Here is a 9,403-nt window from a genome sequence, read left to right on the forward strand (position 1 = left end):
CCTATGTGGGGAGACTGCTAACACCAGGTACCTGGGTCCTGGCTGTGTGTACTTCTGTAATTTTTAAATCAAGTTTATATTAAATTATAATTTCAATAAATTTTGCCAAATTACATGTTGACAATTTACACTAGCTCATTCTTTGACAATTTATGAGCAACTACTTTTCTATGATTCAGATAATAAACTAAATGTTTTAAGCTCTATCAATCTGGTAGTTAAAATAGGGTTTCATTATCTTTGAAGATTTCATTTATCTTAGTATGATGAAGTTAAATGAATTTTTACTTGTGTAAAATCCTTTGTTCCCTTTTCTGTTGTTCCCATTCCCTTTTTGTTTCCATGGTAGATTAGTCTTACAAATGCGTCACATCACATAACTCACTTCACGATGCTGGGGATTCTTTACAACTCTAAAAGTAAATCCGTAAAAAAATGAATGTGTTTGAAATCAATATTTACATGTAAATGTGTTATGTGAATGATAATTATTTTAAAGTCACATATATCTTTTTTCATCCATAGATAGTTTAGCTCTTTATATACACCAAGATTCTATATATTATTTTATATTAGCAGTTTCTCAAAAATGTTTTTGTGAAATATAAGTAGAACATCATTGTTGAGTTATTAGAATTTTGTAAACAATAGAGATGATGGCTTAATCGTGTACATTTTCAATTGGTCAATAAATTCAAGAAATGATGTTGTAAAATTATCAACCAATTACTGCAGCCATGTGCAGTATGAATTGAACTCAATTAATACTTAGAGTAAGGTGTTTTTGCATGAGCTTGTATTATTTTGATTGATGGATAGGAAATTTCTAAAATATTTAAGATAAATATACAAAGCTTACAGATCCAAATGTATACAATATCTTTTGTAGTTACATGCCATCCAAAAATCATTCCAAGTTGTCATTTCAACATTAAAGTAACTCTACCTACATGGAAAATATAATTATTTCAAAATGATAATATGCTAGTTAACTATTCTAAATGAATGAGACTTTAAAAATATTTATTAAAGTATTAGTATGAAAATGACTCTATTTATCTAAGCAGGATTCAATTTAATCTCTTTTCTTAAAATCTTATAACTAGCCCAAAGGAAAGGAGAGTGTGAAAGGAAAAGGGGACAGAGAAGTAGACATTGTGTTGTAAGGTAGACAGGTCAGATTGGGTATCTCGAAATGCCAGAGGACAGGATAGACAACAGATAAAAGAATGAAATCATGCAAGTGTCTAGGACTCTGTAGGTGGTATTTATTCTAGTGCATGTAAAGTCTATTGATATTTGCTAATATAAGTATTATATATAATAAATATATATAGCATAGAAGCAATATTGCTTCATACAAATTATGATTATGGAAAAGTTACTTTCTCTTTTTAAAATTTGCTCAAGTTTCCAAAAATATCTATCAATTTTAATATGCATAATTTAGTATAAGTCACATTGTAAATTACTTCTTCTAGAGACCCGTGTTGAGACAATGGGGATGTTCTATCGGGAATTCACCAAGGCCAGCTGGACTGGGTCTGAAAAAGCATGGGATAAAACTGGACACACTGAACATAGCGAACAATGAAGACTCCTGAGAAGTCAAGAACAATGGCACAGGGTTTTGATCCTACTGCACGTACTGGCTTTGTGGGAGCCTAGGCAGTTTGGATGCTCACCTTACTTGACCTGCAAGGAGGTGGGAGGTCCTTGGACTTGCCACAGGGCAGGGAACCCTGACTGCTCTTCAGGCTGAGGAGGGAGGGGGACTTGGTTGGCGGAGTGGTGGAAATGGGAGGCGGTGGCAGGGAGGAGGCAGAAATCTTTAATAAATAAATAAAAAATAAATAAATAAATGACTTATAAAAAAAGAAAAAAAAAGAAAACCAGGGTAGATGCAGAATAATATAGAAATTAAATAGCCACATTGGCAAACCAAATGAGTTCACCTAAAGTTAAAGCCAGATAAGTGTTCCTCAGAACAGCCTTAGCTTCTGCTCTACCTAGTTAATTTTCAACTAGTTCATTTATCTGAATATAATTTTCAAAACTATAAAGGAAATATTGTTCATTATTTCTTTCCCTGGTCTTTTAATCACATGAGATTTATTCTTTTCTGTACTCTCATGAATAAAGCACTGTACTTGGTCTTGTGTGTACAGTATCCCCATAATATTTTTGGTTTTTTTGTTTGTTTTGCAGTGTTGGTTTGGTTGTCATAAGATAGCTTAGTATATCCTTGTTTTGGATTTTTCTATTAATTTAGAAAGATAACTTAAAGATACCATTTTCTGGGTTGACAGTTACTTATTTTGGGGGCTTAAAATACATTTCTTTATGTTTTCCTTACTTTGAAGGTTGCTGACAAGAAGTGTGCATATTCTGTGGTTTGTATATCTACTTCAGAGTGAGATGTCCTCCAGATTTGTTTTGTTTTCTGTTTTCCAAGTCTGCGTGTTCATTTTTGATTTTGTTTTATGTGAGTCTTCCTGTGAGCTGTCTTCACTTGAATTCTTATTCCCACTACTAGTTAGGCGGAAGCCTCCTTTCGTCATAGAAGTAACAGAGACCAGGATTCCACAGGAGTCCCAGCCTTAACCTGCAGGAGAAGACATTTATAGATGTTGCTTGTGTCACTGATAAATTTCAGAAACAGTGTCAATAGTGTACCAACTAGGAAAAATATAACATGGTAGTTTTTATTTTTTCATTCAAAGCTCAAAAATTATTAGGAAGTGGAATGAGGAAAGAAAGGAAAAAGAGGGAAAGTAGGAATATTAATGAGAAGGAAAGTATATGAGTTATAGATAAGAGAAATAATACAGAGAATATTATAAAATAGTCACAGATGTATAGAGAATGTATAGTCATAATGGTATATTTAAATAAAGAAGATAAAACAACAAAATAATAACTACAAAAGTTTAAATTAAAATGAGAAGTTGAATTAGGATTTCCTGCCTGAATGCAATCCTAGTCAAAAGCCCTTGACTTGGAAGGCTATATGTCCTTTGGAAGAACCTGCTATCTTTATTTTGCTAAAAGGCCATGTTGTCAAACTACCTTCTAAACACTTATATTTAAACCTACAGATCCAGGTCACTGTCATCTCAAGTCAAAAGGCTTCCTTTGCAATGGACAGAAGCCTATGGAGAGATGCATCATCAGTCACAGAGCCAAGGATAGAGACTGCTTGACCCTAGACACAACATCTGCTTTAAGCCTTCCACTCTGAGGATCGGAACATCAAGGTATCTGAGGCAGAAAGAGCATCAGAACTGGAAGAGAGGAAGGAGTTCTATGAAATGCTGCCACATTTGATCTCATGACAGCCGTGGTTACCTCATAAGATCTGTCTAAGATCGCACCAGCCAAAATCCTAGCAAAATGGCTTAGATGATTTCTAGACTCCAAGGTTCTTAAGAAGCTTTAGCCATTGATATTTGCTCGGGGAGGATGACATCCTTTATCAAAGATGTCCCCACTGGTAGGATTCCAATGCTCCAGTGGATGGTCCCACACACATACACATCAGGGCAGCACTAATTGGACCTAGTGGGTTATCAAACAAAACAACAGCATAACCTATGAAATTGGGAGGATGCAATAGCTTGAATTTAATTGGTCCCATAAGCTCATGGGGAGGGGCACTGTTAGGAGGTGTGGTTTTGTTAGAGTGGGTGTGGCCTTGTTGGAAGAAGTATGTCACTGTGGATAGGGATGGACTTTGAGGTCTTACATATGTTCAAGCCATGCCCAGTGTCTCAGTTCACTTCCTGTTGCCTGTGAATCAAGATGTAGAACTCTCAGCTCCTTCTCCAACACTGTGTCAGCCTCCCTGCCACCATGTCCCCACCATGATGATAATGCACTAAACCTCTGAACTGTAAGCCACCCCAATTAAATGTTTTCCTTTTTTAAGAGTTGCCGTGGTCACAGTGTCTCTTCACAGCAATAGGAACCCTAACTAACTAACACAAAGGGAAACATGTATGAGGAGATATAAGGGAAGTTAGAAGGAGAAATTGAGGGTACCTATGGTCATATCCCATGTATACATGTAAGAAAATCTCAAGAGTAAGGAAATATTCAAATTTTTAATTAAAAATTATAAAGAAAGAAATGAAATAGAAAGCATTTAAATTATCAGTCCATACCTTTTCCTACTGGGAATAGATGTGGTTTCTCCATAATTTGTGCTGACTTTTCATAGACAAGTGATGGGGGATGAAGGGTAGCTGCTAGTCTGATAGTCTCAGAAATTCTAACAGGGTCGTCACTATGACGTTTCTACTGGAGGGTTAAATTCGCCAAATGAGATCCCTCTGCTCCCCTCTGCCAGCTTCAGCCTCTGGTGTCTGAGAATCTCAGTGTTGTCGTTAGGCTTTCTCTGCGGGCTGGGTGACTGCTGGTCTACCACCCTCACCCCTGCGATTACCTTTCTTTCTGGGTGGTTTCCTCACTGCTGTTTTCTGGGGAGGAGGGAAAAATTTTCTGTTCAAAACATTTTAGACAACAGTCACATGGATGACTTTAATGGATCAAAACGTTAGCATGCTTTTCTTGTTAAAGAGATCTCAAAAGAGGGTTGTGCCAACAGTATTCTTTGTCTCTTGTGGTGTAACCAAGTCTCTGCATGCCTTGGGTAGCTTTGGTTCAGCAGCAAAATATTTTAAAATCTTTGCTATTTTGCTAATCTAATAAATTCAAGTGAGTTTCCTAATAGATGTGTACAAAACTTTAACATTAAAGATGTAAAGATTTTTTTTTCTTTTCTTGTTTACCAAAAGCAAATTACTGAAGCCATTACCCTTCCCTTCCCAGAGGCATAGCAGCTCCGGAGTCCTTCCCCCTTCCCAGAGGCATAGCAGCCCTGGAGTCCCGCCCCCCTTCCCAGAGGCATAGCAGCCCTGGAGTCCTCCCCACTTCCCAGAGGCATAACAGCCCTGGAGTCCTCCCCACTTCCCAGAGGCATAGCAGCCCTGGAGTCCTCCCCACTTCTCCTATTAGACATGCTGAGCAAAAACCCCACAGAACACTTACTTCCTTGGAAAATATATACATTAAATACTTTAACAAGATAAAAATCTGATAGCCACCCTACGCTAGGGTAGTAAATTCAGACCACAAGGAACAGATATCTGAGCCAGTTCTAACTAATGCTTCTGGAGTGGCCTGTTTAAGAGGGGTGGTCAGAATGGGGCTCCATGGCAAGGTGGGGCAAACCTTGAGAACTGTCACTCCAGGAACCTGATGAGAGTCATAATGACATTGGGATATTCCCGTCTTAAAGATCTACAGCAGAGCCGGGCGGTGGTGGCCCACGCCTTTAATCCCAGCACTCGGGAGGCAGAGGCAGGCGGATCTCTGTGAGTTCGAGACCAGCCTGGTCTACAAGAGCTAGTTCCAGGATCCAAAACCACAGAGAAACCCTGTCTCGAAAAACCAAAAAAAAAAAAAAAAAAAAAAAAGATCTACAGCAGAGTGAGTCAAATTTAGAAACCAGCATGAGCTGTGGGTCACGGTGACTCCTCCCCAAGGACGCATAGCAATGGTTGGCGGCACTTCTGTTGTCACGACTTGTGTGTATGTAAATGCCTCTGGTGTCTCTGTCAAGGAAGCCAGGACATTGCTAGACATCCTGTACACATAGGACAAAGCTTCTTTAAGAGAGTCATCAAACACAAACTGTGCTTGAATGGGAAGCCCTCCTCTATAGGGATGGAACTGACTCCCCAGCAGCTTGACTTGGCTTCCGGCCTTACTGCAGTCATCAGCCCCTATGCCCTCATCTTCTGTGCATGCCAGTTGGATTGGCTTCACCATGCTGTTCTGACAAACAATCCCCAAACTTTGTGGTTTCATACAAGCAACATTTATTTCTTACTCGTGCTACATTCCAACAAGTTGACATGTTCTTGGCACAGGGACCCCGGCTGATAAAGACTCCATTGCAAACCAGACTTCCATAAAGGAAAAAGAAGGAAGAAATAAATCAAGTGTTGGGCCTAATGGCCTCTAGGAAGTCATTCCTGCTTATATTTCATTAGCCATAATGAGTACCAGGGTCACTCCTTCTTTCAAAGGGAGCCTCAACACATGCAAATCCTGTGTGCTTAGAAGAACCAGAGCGTTTGGTTAACAGCTCATGAATATTCTAGTTTATAATTTTGTAGATCAGTCAATACTTAATGTATACAAGGGTTATTAATTGAGAAGAAAGTAAATGATCATTTCTGTGCTTACTGTGTAGAGCATTGCATTGGGTTCACACTTGATACCATGTACACAGCTACCTGGAAGGCAGGGTATTTAATTGGTGGTCTAGAAATATTTTATAGGTGCATTTCCTATAGCTCAAACATAGCAAGTAAAACAAACCCTTCCCAAAAGATGTTGAATGGGCATTCCAAGAGCGCTAAGTGGCTTGGAATGTTTGGAGAGCCTGGCCTCAGGTGTGTCCAATTTTCCCTTCTGTTGCTGTCACAAACATAGTGACCGAAAGCGACTCAAGAGAAGAAAGGATCTCTTTGGCTGACAGGTCACAATCCATCACTGAGGGAGGCCAAAGCAGGAGTTCCAGGCAGGCACCTGGAAGCAGGAACAGAAGCAGAGATCGTGGAGGAAATGCTGCTTACTGGACCTGCTCCCTCTGACTTTTTCAGCTTCCTTTCTAATACAGCCCAGGCCCACCTGCCCAGAGATGACACCACCCGTAGCTGGCTGGACCCTTCTATGGCGATTAGGAATGAAGAAATGCTATACAGACCTAGCCACATGCCATTTTGAGCTGGAGGATTCTTCAGTTGTGACTTCCTCTTCCCAGATGACTCTAGGTTTGTGTCAAGTATAGAGATGAAGCTAACAATGGCAGGTAAAAAGGGGAGATTTAAGGTGAGGTCGGTAGAAAACAGATGCATAGAAGGAGACTCGTGTGGTGAGTGTAGACAGTGGGGCTCTGTGCGAACAGCAGTTGAAGGCTATTGGAAGCAATTTTATGGCAATTAGTAAAATAATGAAATTTTAAAAGATCATGAATTTGAAAGAGAGTGGAAAGGTGTATATGTGAGGGCTTGGAGCAAGGAAACGGAAGAGAGAAATACTATAATTTATATTCTCAAAAATAAAATATCTACTGACAGTGAAAGAAGAAGATGTTGTTGTTGTTGTTGTTGTTGTTTTGGGTTCTAAACATTGAACCCAGAATCCTGCTAAGCATGCATTCTATGCTCCCTCAAGTGTTTTAATTGGGGAATTTATCTTACCTGTCAAATTTAACTAGAAGACAACATTCGAGCAGAGGCAGTAAGTTCAATGGGGAGACAAACCTCACACTCCAAGCAAACTTGACGACAAAGATATGAGGGATGATAGAGAAAGGGAGATGTATCTTCTAAGAACTTCCTGCTCTCCTGTGCGGTGCTCACCTGTAACTAAGGTGAAGGAAGAGCTCATTACTGGGTTCCTCCCCTTCAGTAATTACATTTAATAATGGGTATTAAATACTACCCATATGTGAATAGCTTCCAAATTTATCTTTCAAGCTCCAACCTTCGGGTTTGTGTTTATCTATTTTAGAACCTAGATATAACTTGAAGTAGTTTGTATCAAAAATGAACCTTCAGAAAATATGTTCATAGCTTGAAAGAGAGTTGGCACCAAGCGTTAACAGGTGCTGAAACTACTGATTGAAAACTGTGGTGGAGCAGGTATTCCCAAGATGTAACAACATCAACCTCATAACAGTGGAATCACCTATAACTAGTAATAGGACCCCATCCAATCTGTACCAGCTGATGTGTCAAGGGATGGGGCTTGGCCTTAATCTGCTCAGGTTTAGGATTATAACTTCTAGTTTATAGGAAGCCTGGGGACAGAGAAACAAGTTGCATAACTTTGGCAATCCAGAGTGTCAACAAAACTTTTGAGCAATGGACTCAGTGTCTTCATCCAGTAAAGGGCACAGGAGGGAAAAGGCAGAACGGACTGTTTCTGCTTAGGAGGGACTTAAGCACAACTCCTCAGAGAGGATTAAACCCTGTTGGAATCCTGAAGAGATTAATTGTAGAAGGATATAGAGCATCGACAGGAAAGGGAGTTTTCCTGATTGCTAAAGTATTGAAAAGATTTAAACATCCAAGTTGAGACACAATAGAGGGAAGTTAGATACATATAATATGTGACTTGTTAAAATACAAGTTCTTAGCACCAAAGGTGGCACACATCTTCCATCCTGGCACTTGGAAAGCAGAAGTAAGTGGATCTCTGTGTGTTCAAGGCCAGCCTGATCTACATAGCAAGTTCCTGGCCAACCAGGGTTACATGGGGAGACCTCGACAACAAATTTTTAAAAATTTAATATCATAATCTAGTTTGAGGGCAATATTAGCTCTCCCCCAAGGAAATATATTTAGCAATGTCTAGATTCATTTTTGGCAGTAACACCAAGAGATGAAGGATACTAATGGATAGATCCCACAGACGCTGCAGTACACTCTCCAGTGTGCTGGAGAGTCAGCACAAAGGGAGGGCTAGCTTCACATGGCAGTGGATCCAAGGGCAGGAAACCCTCCACAGGCAGTTAAATGTAAGTACAAAGGAAGGGTAGACCAATGCTGTTTTGTTTACTCTGAGCTCAGCGCAGCTCCTGCCATAGAGTTTAACTATGACGGTATTGAATAATCCACTATAAATTGTGTAAGCTTCCAAATTCTTGGAGAATTGCAAGGTGGGGATAGGGGGCCATGTGGCTGATCTCGGTAATAGCTCTCAGAAGGATCTAATATGTATACTGTTAGCATAGTGTTAAGCAGCAATGGGAACAACTTCAGGATTGAATAGCTACTGTTATACCAGTAGGATTTCAACCTCCTTGTGGCTGAAAATCTCTTGGGCATGTCTGCAAAACTGAAGATGCTTCATCTGACCCCAGAGATACTGATTCTGTCTGGGAGAGGTACGGCTCATAACAGGCATCAGGCTTTTAAACTATCCATATTATTTTAATGGGCAGCAATGCTAGAAATCTAACTTTTCTTTGGGAACACAAATGAGCCTATTTGTTACGTTCATTCTTAAGACATATTGCAGTCAGTGTGCTAGCTCAGAAAGTTGGCTTTAGTAAGTAGTTTTCTAGGTTTGCAAAAACAAATGGGAATCCACTGTTGACTCTGTGTGTGTGTGTGTGTGTGTGTGTGTGTGTGTGTGTGTGTGTGTGTGTGTGAAATGAAAGGCCAGAGAGGCCTTGGCAAAATGTAGAAGAAAGCATTTAAAGGCTCTGGGAGCTGAGAAGGTTGGATAAATACAGCATGTGTTTCACCCCTATATCCTGTCAGGGCCGTGAAGACTTCTCTCACTTGCCAAGAAAAATAGACAGAAAAAGGAAATATCCAAATAT

The sequence above is a fragment of the Chionomys nivalis genome, chromosome 6 (genome assembly GCF_950005125.1).
Source record: "Chionomys nivalis chromosome 6, mChiNiv1.1, whole genome shotgun sequence".
Lineage (NCBI taxonomy): Eukaryota > Metazoa > Chordata > Mammalia > Rodentia > Cricetidae > Chionomys > Chionomys nivalis.